General features: G+C 40.9%; 1 long non-coding RNA gene across 1 annotated transcript; it reads left to right on the top strand.

Annotated features, from left to right (window-relative positions):
• Positions 1-546: 546 nt before the first annotated feature.
• Positions 547-7482, top strand: LOC148049478 (uncharacterized). Its single transcript, XR_015696508.1, has 3 exons — positions 547-822; positions 5334-5554; positions 6712-7482. It is a non-coding gene; the product is annotated as an uncharacterized LOC148049478 (long non-coding RNA).
• The last annotated feature ends 2815 nt before the right edge of the window (positions 7483-10297 follow it).

Here is a 10297-nt window from a genome sequence, read left to right as displayed (position 1 = left end):
TCAATTAGATAACAACATCAGTGCTACATAAATACATTATTCATTTAGTTTGAAGGGCAGCATATGCTCATTACAAAGGCATAATGCAGGTACAATTGTTTTATGCACTATTAGTGAACCAGTTACAGAAATAGTATGTTGATCATTATTTAATTGGCTTGTCTTCTGAACATTTACATGAATAAGGAAAGAATAGGAAAGAATAGCCAACTTCATCATCAGTAGTTAGGCAATCTGATCCTATCCAGCATTAGGCAGACCAAATTTCCATTTATTTTCTTATGTATACAGAAAAAGAATCAGAATGAAAGAGAGAAGGTTTAAACTGGGAAAGAAATAGTGGGGAAAAGTTAGTACTTCTTTCCCTCCACCTCCCCTTCTTTCTTGCTCAGGATCACAACAATTTTGTACAACAGCTTTAGTGACTTATCTAACCAGATGTTTCCAGGGAGGAAAGAGTCAACTGTCTGCTTCCTTTTAGGTTTTGCTTATGCCTTCAAAGGTAAAACCAGCTGTTCATTTTTCCCACCACAAGAGATTTTTGTAAAGGCAGTTCCTGCTATTGTATCATAGTGGATCCCTGTAAACACAGTAATTGACTGCTTTGCAGAAACTCTGGAGCAATCTCACTAGGTCTATTTGGAAGCCCGAAATTCCTCTTCGTTGTGTTTCCATTGACCGTTGTCTCCTTCTCTCCCTATAAATAACTGCCTAGTAGGCAGGTATTTCAGAGGCAGGATTTCCCAGAGAGAAGAAACATTCTCCAATCCACTATCTGTCTGGCAACTAGGGCAGCATTTTAGAGCTGCTAAAGGAAGATAGGTAAGTCTAATTCAGCTACCTATTTTCAATACTGATGACCAGATGTTAACTCAAAAAGAATTGTCGATCTTTGCAGACTAATGATTTACATTCATCTCAAACTGATTATTATTTGTTTTCAAAATGGTAATGTTGGTGTAGCAATCTACCATAGCTTGGCTGAGATACAATGGTGGGTTCTAATCCACCAGTTGGAATTCAAAAGGGATATATTGCACCAGGCTAGGGAAATTCCACTGTATTTATTTACTTTTTTGAAACCATCAGAAGCTACAATCTTATAGTCATTTACCTGGCTGGAAATAATTCTCAATGAATGCCATAGGGCTTACTTTTGGAGCAGATGCTTTGTGGATGGTATGGCAAGTTGGTGGCCATCATTGAATGTTGTGAGGCAAATTTTGGGGGTAGGCTTTGATATTGCATTATGTCTTAATGCGGTTAACTTAATTCAGCTTGTTGTGTAAACTCAGCCATCATGGTTTACATGATACACAATCATTAGTCAAATTATGGCTTAATATGATGTTTAGACCCATTTTCTACAGTAAAAAGGTAGAATAGAATTTTGAGCTTTCTTGTAGAGTAAAAGATCAATTAAAGAGAGAAAGAGAAAGTTAGTGATTATCCTGGAGTAGAAGAAACTTCTACTACTCTTTCATATAGCAGGAAAAAACTAGGATCGAGAGGAATTCATTGTTGTCAATCAAGAAGAAATAGGGTCCAGAACTGCCCATCCCATCCTGGTGGCTTTCAGATATACTGAAACTACAACTCTGAGAATCTCTAGCCATTGAGATAGAGGGCTCAGGTTGGGAAAGTCTAACAACAATGATAGTAAGAATTGCTAGACATGTTAAAGCTCTTTCCTCCTCTGGCTAGGATGTGACTGGTCCTCCAACTCTTTGGCTAACTAGGGCCCCTTTGTATTCTGTGTTTCATGAAGCAGCTTTGAAATGAGATGGCCCAGGTATGCAGAGGGAAGAAAAGGGATCTTCCTTGAGTATGTGTGTGAACTTGTATCCCGTGAGGGGAATACAAGAAACACACAGATGCCCATTAGATTTCTACCAACCCCTGTTCCTATCTCAACTCCGCAGTCATCCATGCCAACACAAAGATAGAATCCTTAGCCACTTCAATGGAGGTTTTTCAGATTCAAAATTCAATCCTTGCCTTCTGTTCAGTGACTGAATTGACTCCACAACTGCTCAGCTTCCAGGTCTTCCAGCTTTTGTAGGCCTTTTCAGAACGTGCCCAGATGCCGGAGGATCATCTGTTCAAGCAGCAAGCAGTATCAACATACATAGCAATTATCTTGGTTGATCTGTGAAGTCCAATTTTAGTCCTTCCCCTTCAGTAGTATGGCAGGAGATAACAGCTAGGTCAATTCACTCCAGAATTATTGTTTACCAGGCCTAGAAAGATAGAAGACTTCAGTGGGTGTGGGAGATGGGAATCTGCCCTCATGATGAAGAGGAGGAAGAAGATGAAAGGAAGAGAGCAACTTGCCTATCCTGTGTTGGACAGGTCATCCCAATATTATTGGATGAGATGCATATATCCACCTCCCTCCTCAGATACACCAATGCTTACCACACTGCTGGGCTACAAAGAGGAGGAGGCATTGGATAAGCACAGAGGCAGGCTGCGCCACAACTGCAGCCCTCTTGGTCTTGAATTAACAGACAATGGAAGCTTTTCTAAACTAACAGAAAAATGGAAGCTGTGGTTTCCTGCAAAGGCGCTCACTCTTTTGCATAGGAACCCCAATGGTGAGCTATATTAAATGTGCATGTTTCTATACTAAAGCAGTTTCACCCATTCCTCAAATGAGAAATGCACCAATTAATATTTGGTAAAACTTTTCTAAATTAAAAAAAAAAAACCTAAAACTTTTTTCTGGCAAATACATTCCTTTTTTTTTATTAATGTATCTCCATTTCATTTTTATTTCTTTTTCAATTGTTTTACCATATATTCCCTTGTGAGTCATGCATACTTAGTTTGCAAGCCCACTGGCAAAACCATTCCTTCAGTCTTGCTTTTGTTGATGTGAGCCAGTTTTGAACATAGTAATTATCTGGAAAGTAGGATAAACATACAGTAAATAAGCAATAAACATATATGAATTTAAATAAGGAGGGAATGTGCAGCAATTAACAAGTACAGCAAATGTGCCTCTGTGGCTTAGGAGCTTTTAAAATAATTTCATATAGTTAAAATTATGTTGTAGAATCATTCCAAATAATAAAAAAGTGCTTTATAAATCTATTCTTGGAAAGTAAATTAAAGAAGTAATGTCCACCCTGAACTTTAAAATGGGAAGGAGGATGGCATTTTCTCTCCCCATTCTCCGCCTCAATGTAAATGCTGCATTTTAACACAGTGAATCTCTGAGCTGTTGTTTCTTTAATTATGACTTTTTCTTTATGTCATAAAGAAGGGCACAGGGAGACTTCTCTCATCTACTAAAACTCTTCCAGAGAATGTGTTTCTGCAAACTCCTGGCTTTTCACTGCATCCCACTGCCTGGTTTAGCAATATATCAGAAACATTGCCTAATGATTAAATAAATAATGCAGCTTTTTATCTGTTGCAGCAAGATTTCCTGCCCCCCCCCCTTTATTCCTCAGATCTCTGGCTCTCTCGTGTTCCAGCCTCATCTCCTAAAAGCATAGCCCCCTCCACACCAGGAATCTCCAGTGCCCACTTCTACTGTACAGTTGAACAGTGCGCTTCTCATTACCGTGTTTTCCCAAAAATAAGACAGGGTGTTATTTTCTTTTGACCCCTGGAATGAGCACTTGGCCTTAATTTGGGGGAGGTCTTATTATTTTTGAGGTGCAGGAGGTGCCGAGCATAGTCACATCATGACTGCTGCTGTGCTGCAATATTTTCGGGGAGGGCTTATTTTTAGGGGAGGGCTTAGTTTAGCGCATGTGCTCCAAAGCCCAATTGGGCTTATTTTCCAGGGAGGTCTTATTTTCAGGGAAACAGGATAGAAAGTTAACATGTCTTATATCAAGTAAAGCTTACCATGAGCTGACTTCCTATCAATCCATAGAGTTGGGGATAGGGTCAAAAAAGACAAGAGGCAATACTACAGCCACCAATTTTCCCTTTTTTTGACCCACCTCCCCATGGACAGCACTGTTTCATGCCCATGTCTGTGTAATTTTCTTGGCAACAGTACAAGGTTGTCCTGACTGCTTCCTTAGCGTCTGCTCAAAATTACGACAGGCCTTTCCATCCTAAAAGCTACTTATAACCCGTTTTCAAATTTTAAAATATTCTGTAAATAAGATGCTATTCTTGTGACACCCCACCCCCAAATAGCACATGGTTGCTGAGAGACAGCCTCAGGAAAGCTAAGCCATGCATTGGCCAAGAGCCTCTCTGCAGAAAATAGAAGGGTAAGTTGGACTCCCTGAAGAAGAGCCTAATGCTGGGAAATATTGAGGGCAAAAGAAGAAGGGGACGACAGAGAATGAGGTGGCTGGATGGAAACACTGAAGCAATAGGTGTGAGCTTAAATGGACTCCAGAGGATGGTAGAGGACAGGAAGGTCTGGAGGAACATTGTCCATGGGGTCGTGATGGTTCGGACATGACTTCGTAACTAACAACAACAACAAGTTGGGTGCTCTCTGAGTCCTTCTAAGTTCCTGGGTGGGAACTAGTGGGAAGCAGGCCTCGGTCCACAAGCAGTAGCCACCCCACATACTGGTAGCTTCTGCTACCCAGCTATAGGCTCTCTTGGTTGGGTGAATGGCAGGGTGTGGAGCAGGCCAAGGTCTGCAGAGACCCTGAGGGCAGAAAGAAGAACACAGGGCATTTCATGAAGTGAAATGGGAGATGCCTGTGGTAGGTTTCCAAGGCCCCCACTAGCCCTATGCTTTGCTTAAAGACTCATGCAGTCACTTAATCTCCTCTTCAGAGAGAGCAAACCCATACTATCTCCTCACTTAATGACCATTATGACTTGTGCCCATAATGGGCAGATTCCAGTTACAATTCAAGGACTATTTGAATAGAAGTGGTTTGACATTGTCTTCTTCTAGGTTAATTAAAAAAACAACACTCCAACTGTCTGATATTTCCTAGTGATCTCCCATCCAAGTACAGGCAGTGTTCGAGTTACCACCACGAGCCCCAAATTTTATGTTGTTAAGTGAAATGTTTGTTAAGTGAATTTGCCCCATTTTACGGCTTTTCTTGCCCTAATTCCTAAGTGAATCATTGCATTTGTTAAGTTAATAACATGGTTGTTAAGTGAATCTGGCGTCCCCATTGACTTTGCGTGTCAGAAGGTTGCAGAACTGTGACCTGGGACACTGCAGCTGTCATAAATATGAACCACTTGCCAAGCATCTGAATTTTGATCATGTGTCTGTGGGGATGCTGCAACGGTTGTAAGTGTGGAAAACGGTCACTAAATGAACTGTTGTAACTTGAGGACTACCTCAAGTAGTAATAATAATCAGGTCTGATCTTCCTTGAATTTTTCAGGATTGGTCAAGATCAGCTAAGTGCCTCCAGCTGCTCAGAACATTGAAAATACTGGTTGGAAGCCATGCTGTTTATTAGAATGTCTCAACACATTTCTATATACATACTTCAGACTCTGTTTCCTGCTAAATGTTCCTGCCTCTTCTTTAAATGCTCCAGGATATTATTTAAGTTTCTGAATGGGCAACTGCTCTTAGATGCCTCCTGGTTGTAGCCTCATGGTGAGTCCTTAATAAATTCTCAATATTTCTAATGGGGAATCGAGAATTTCCAGCTACCTGAGACCAGCAAAACAAAATAGCAGCTCTTGCATTTTCAAGCAACAGTTCAAAATGAAGCAAAAAATATATGTGTGCAAGCATGAACTTGTGAATTTGAGACCAGTTATTAGAAAAAAGGGATAGTTGACTCTGAGCGTACAGTATATGAAGTTTGGATGCATTTGTGGACTTAAAGTTGCCTATGCTGAAGTGGGATGCAGTGGCTCAGTGGCTAAGACGCTGAGCTTGTCGATCAGAAAGGTTGACAGTTTGGCAGTTCAAATCCCTAGCGCCACATAATGGAGTGAGCTCCAGTTACTTGTCCCAGTTTCTGCCAACCTCGCATGTAAAATGCAAGTAGAAAAAATAGGAACCACCTTTGGTGGGAAGGTACCAATGTTCCATGCGCCTTCAGTGTTTTGTCATACCAGACATGAAGATGCCTTCGGACAGCACTGGCTCTTTGACTTTGAAACAGAGATGAGCACTGCCCCCTAAAGTCAGGAACAATTAGCACATATGTGCGAGGGGAACCATTACCTTTTATGCTGAAATGGTGTGTTTTTCTGGATCAATATGGAGAGGGATATATAGGTAGTCTCCAATCTATAACAGCCCCTCCCCAAAAGATACTTAAGACCTTGTTCCAAAGTTCTGGTGGCTACCTTTCCTCACAGTCACGTGTCTGCATTTGGGCACTTGGCAACCAACCTGCATTTATCGTCGTTTGCAGCACCCATCAGTCAAGTGACGATAATTTATGACCTTTTTGCCAAAAACTGGCATTTACTTTCATTTTGTTTGCAAAAATGCCTTGGTTTGCTTAGTGACAGAAACCACAAAAAAGGTAATAAAATTGGGTCAGTCATGTGAGTGATCCACTTTACGACCATTAGTGGGCAGGCTCCATTGCGGCTGTAAGTTGAAGACTACCTGTAACTGTCTAACAATTTGTTTTGTAACTGATTGGTATCCTGCTGGTATCACTGTTTCCTTTGCAGTATGTAGCTATCCCCTTGAAACAATGGGCTGTAAGTTTCTAAGTTTTGCTAATGCAACACTGACATTCTGATTGCCATTCAGCAAGTGCTTCATCTTACCCTTTTTATTTTTCCAAGGCATTCTCCTTGTAATTGAAAGTCCTAAAGTTGCCTACCTAGGAAATTGGCAAGGAAGATCATTGCAATGCCCATCTGGACTGACAGCTGGGGTGCCTTGTCCTGCAATTGGCTGGCAATTTGCAGCCCTGAATTATTGCTGACCAGCAATTAGGAAGAGAAGAGAAAACTGGTCAGAGAGTCAAGAAATTGGACAAGATCTGCAGGGCTGGAGACTAAAGTGAACCAATAAAGAATGAGAAGACAAAAACCAGGCATCAACATTTTGCTCTCACTTCATACACTCAGGCTTTGACCATGCTATGTGAACCAGAAAGAGGAGACCAGATGTTGGAAGCATCCCAGATGGAACTGGACCAGTTCTATACTTGTGAGCCACCCAGAGTCACATAAGTGAAATGGATGGCTATATAAATTGAAATAAATAAATAAAGCCATCTTGACCCTGAGTGGACTGCCATTGGAAAGGAAAATGGCTGCTCTTATTGAAAAGTCTTTGCTCTCTCAATCTCTTACATGGACATATATTCAGAACAGGAGAACTCCTGGCAAAATATTTGATATGCATATCTATTTCTAGTTTTCTTCATAATGCAGAAACAAGGAACAAATCAAGTTTGGTTAGTTTGGTAGAAACAAGCAACTAACCAAGCTGGCGATTCCCCCAAAATCAAAACATAGTTCTTTATTATATCCAGAAGAGATATATTAACTAACATTTCTTCAATATAAATGGCTGTTCACAGAATGGTGAACAATGTAGTAAGAGTCAGCAGCAACAAAACAAGAAAAACACAAGCTAATGCAGTATAAGGAAATAGCAGCAGTCCTTTCAGCTGGTAAAATAAAATAAAAAAATCCTCTAGTAGAACATTGATTCTTAATGATTCTGAAAAGTCTGAGAAATTGGATATACTTTTGCTTGGTTCCAAACTACAACAGGTGAATGTGTCTTGAAAAACCATTCCATCAGTGAACTGCCATTATCCTTGTGATTTTTTCTTTGATCTTGTTTAAATGGCAGAGAAAAAATTTGGAAGATGACTTCTTAAGTTACCTAAAGAAGTGCTCAACAAGACATAAGAATTAAAGCAGAAGCATAAGCAGAATTATACAAAGGCAAAAAGCAAACTAATGGTCTATGTGTGTGTGTGTTTGTGTGTGTTTGTGTGTGTTTGTGTGTATGTATGTATGTGTGTGTGTGTGTATGTATATGTATATATATATATATATATGTGTGTGTGTGTGTGTGTGTATATATATATATATATATGTATGTATGTATGTATGTATGTGTGTATATATATATATATATATATGTACTTTTTTAAAAAAAAAGCTACATAATTTTCAACATTCATATTCAATATTTGTACCCAGAAAAGCACTGAAGTGGATCAAGTTAATCAAATAGGAATTACTTTATTGATTTTACTAAAAACAAATTAGTAATTACAGTACATAATTTCTTTCTCACTTTTCATTGGGCTGGAACAAAGAAAAACAGAGATCAAATAGGAATAAGATGATCCTTTAATTAAAGGATTCTTCAAGAGACTGTGCTGCTGTGTTAATTTTTCAGCCCATTCTATTTCTCACACTTGTAAATATCATTTATTTAAAGAAAGATGTATTTTACAGTGTTCTGCTATAGTAAATCTGGCTATAACAAATTGAGTTCATTTCTTGTTTTGTACCATTTATATTTCCTGAGATTTCCCCCCCAAATTAACTCTTCAGAAATTACCGTACACAAAGCAGGATGAAGAAACCCTTTACCTTCAAATTCCCATCAGCCCACCTAGCTTGGCCAACAGAGCGGGGTTGGGGAATAGTATTCCACTGAATTAGATGGGTGCCTAGTTGCCCATTCTGATATAAAGAGTGTTCAGATAAAAAGTTCAGTTTAGATAAGCTCTTCCCAGTCTGGTACCTTCTAAATGCATCAATATCAGCCAGAATGACTACAAATGCCTTTGAATGATAATGTCAAGCCTGAATTTGATTGGTGTGTGTGGGATTGTTTGTATCTTTGGGTACTCTAACATGAATTCAGTTTGACACAGTTTGGAGCTGAAGGGGGGAGAGCCAAGGAGGATAGAGCCTTCAGCCAAAACAACATAGTTAGCCCATGAGTCAAGCACATTCCAGTGGCTGGCCAGCCAGAGGAGGAGGAGAGACGTCGCCAAGCAACCAGCTCTCATCTTGGCTGGACAATGTGACAATTTGTTTTGGAAAATGAAGAAACTATTACTTATATTGGGGTGGAAAGTACTGGCTTTCCACCAGTAGTGCCAAGATGATGTATCTAAATAAATTTGTTCAGAGTTTGATTTGTAATGGGTGCATTACTTGGCACCTGAACCAAGATCCTCCAAATCCGTGGAAAGCGGAGCCTTCTCTGTGGGCAGGCAGGCCATCACCCCAGATGAACTCCACCATGCATGCACACACGCCTCCCACCGGCCAGCTGATTTTTGGGTCTCGGCCATGCATACGTGGGGACAGGGCACATGCGGGAGATGCATGCACATGCATGGGGGTCACATGCATGTGCAGGGGTCACACACATATGCGGATGTGTGTGTGTGTGTATGCATGCGCAGGAATCGGGGCAGAGGTGGTATTCAGCTAGTTCTGACAGGCTCTGGTGAACTGGTAGTGGAAATTTTGAGTGATTCAGAGAACTGGTAAATAGGCGGGCCTCACCCTTGCTGCCTCCCAGCTTCCCTGCTGATCTTCTTTTGTTGCTCTGAACAGGAGAACGGAGCTGGAAAGCAGTTTAAAGGGGTGGGGAGAGAATGGGGATTTTGCAGTAACTTTCCCTCAGGAGTGCAGAGGGATTTTGCAGTATCCTTCCCCTGCCATGCCCACAAAGCCATACCACGCCACAAAGCCACATCCACAGAACCGGTAGTAAAATTTTTGAATCCCACCACTGGGTCGGGGGGGGGTCTCACACGCAGGGGCAGGGGGGTTGCGCATGGGGTGCGGTGCACCACCCGTCACCCCATTTTTGGTTCCAGAAGGCTTCAGGAAGGCCTGCTAGGCCCATATGCATACACCCGGGGCGTGACAACAGGGGTGTCATGAGCACATTTCATTATGCACATGCTGTCGTGTGCGTGCGCATGCTTTCAGCACACGACAACAAAAAGGTAAGCCATCACTGCTCTAAACCCTTCATGAAGGAAGGTATTAAATTGGTAAAGGCTAATTTTCAATAGTTCTGATGTGTTGGTTTCAATTACTTTATCTGATCTGTAGCCACATGGACAAAGGGTTTTCACCAGCAAGAAATAGAGATATACTTCTTCTCATCATTGTCCTCTTGAAACTGTCAGATGGTAGCATGTTGCGGACAACTGAGAAATACTATAGCGTCTTCTCAAGCTGGATGGCCTTTGCTATGTCTTACAGTAATGGATCCCCCAAATTAATTGTTCAAGAAAACTTTTTCTCTACTCCTTTGGCCAGTTTTAAATCTCTTTCCAGTCAGATGGATGATGCCTCATCCTAGAGTCTTGTACTGCAGTAAAGGCAATTTGAGTCATTTGATAATTTTGGCTTTCCTCTTCAGCACTTT

Source organism: Thamnophis sirtalis, unplaced genomic scaffold (assembly GCF_051295495.1).
Source record: "Thamnophis sirtalis isolate CommonGarterSnake01/CBP01778 unplaced genomic scaffold, rThaSir2_p1.2 scaffold_1, whole genome shotgun sequence".
Lineage (NCBI taxonomy): Eukaryota > Metazoa > Chordata > Lepidosauria > Squamata > Natricidae > Thamnophis > Thamnophis sirtalis.
Note: the sequence above shows the minus strand (reverse complement) of the source record. Positions and strands in the feature narration are given on the sequence as shown.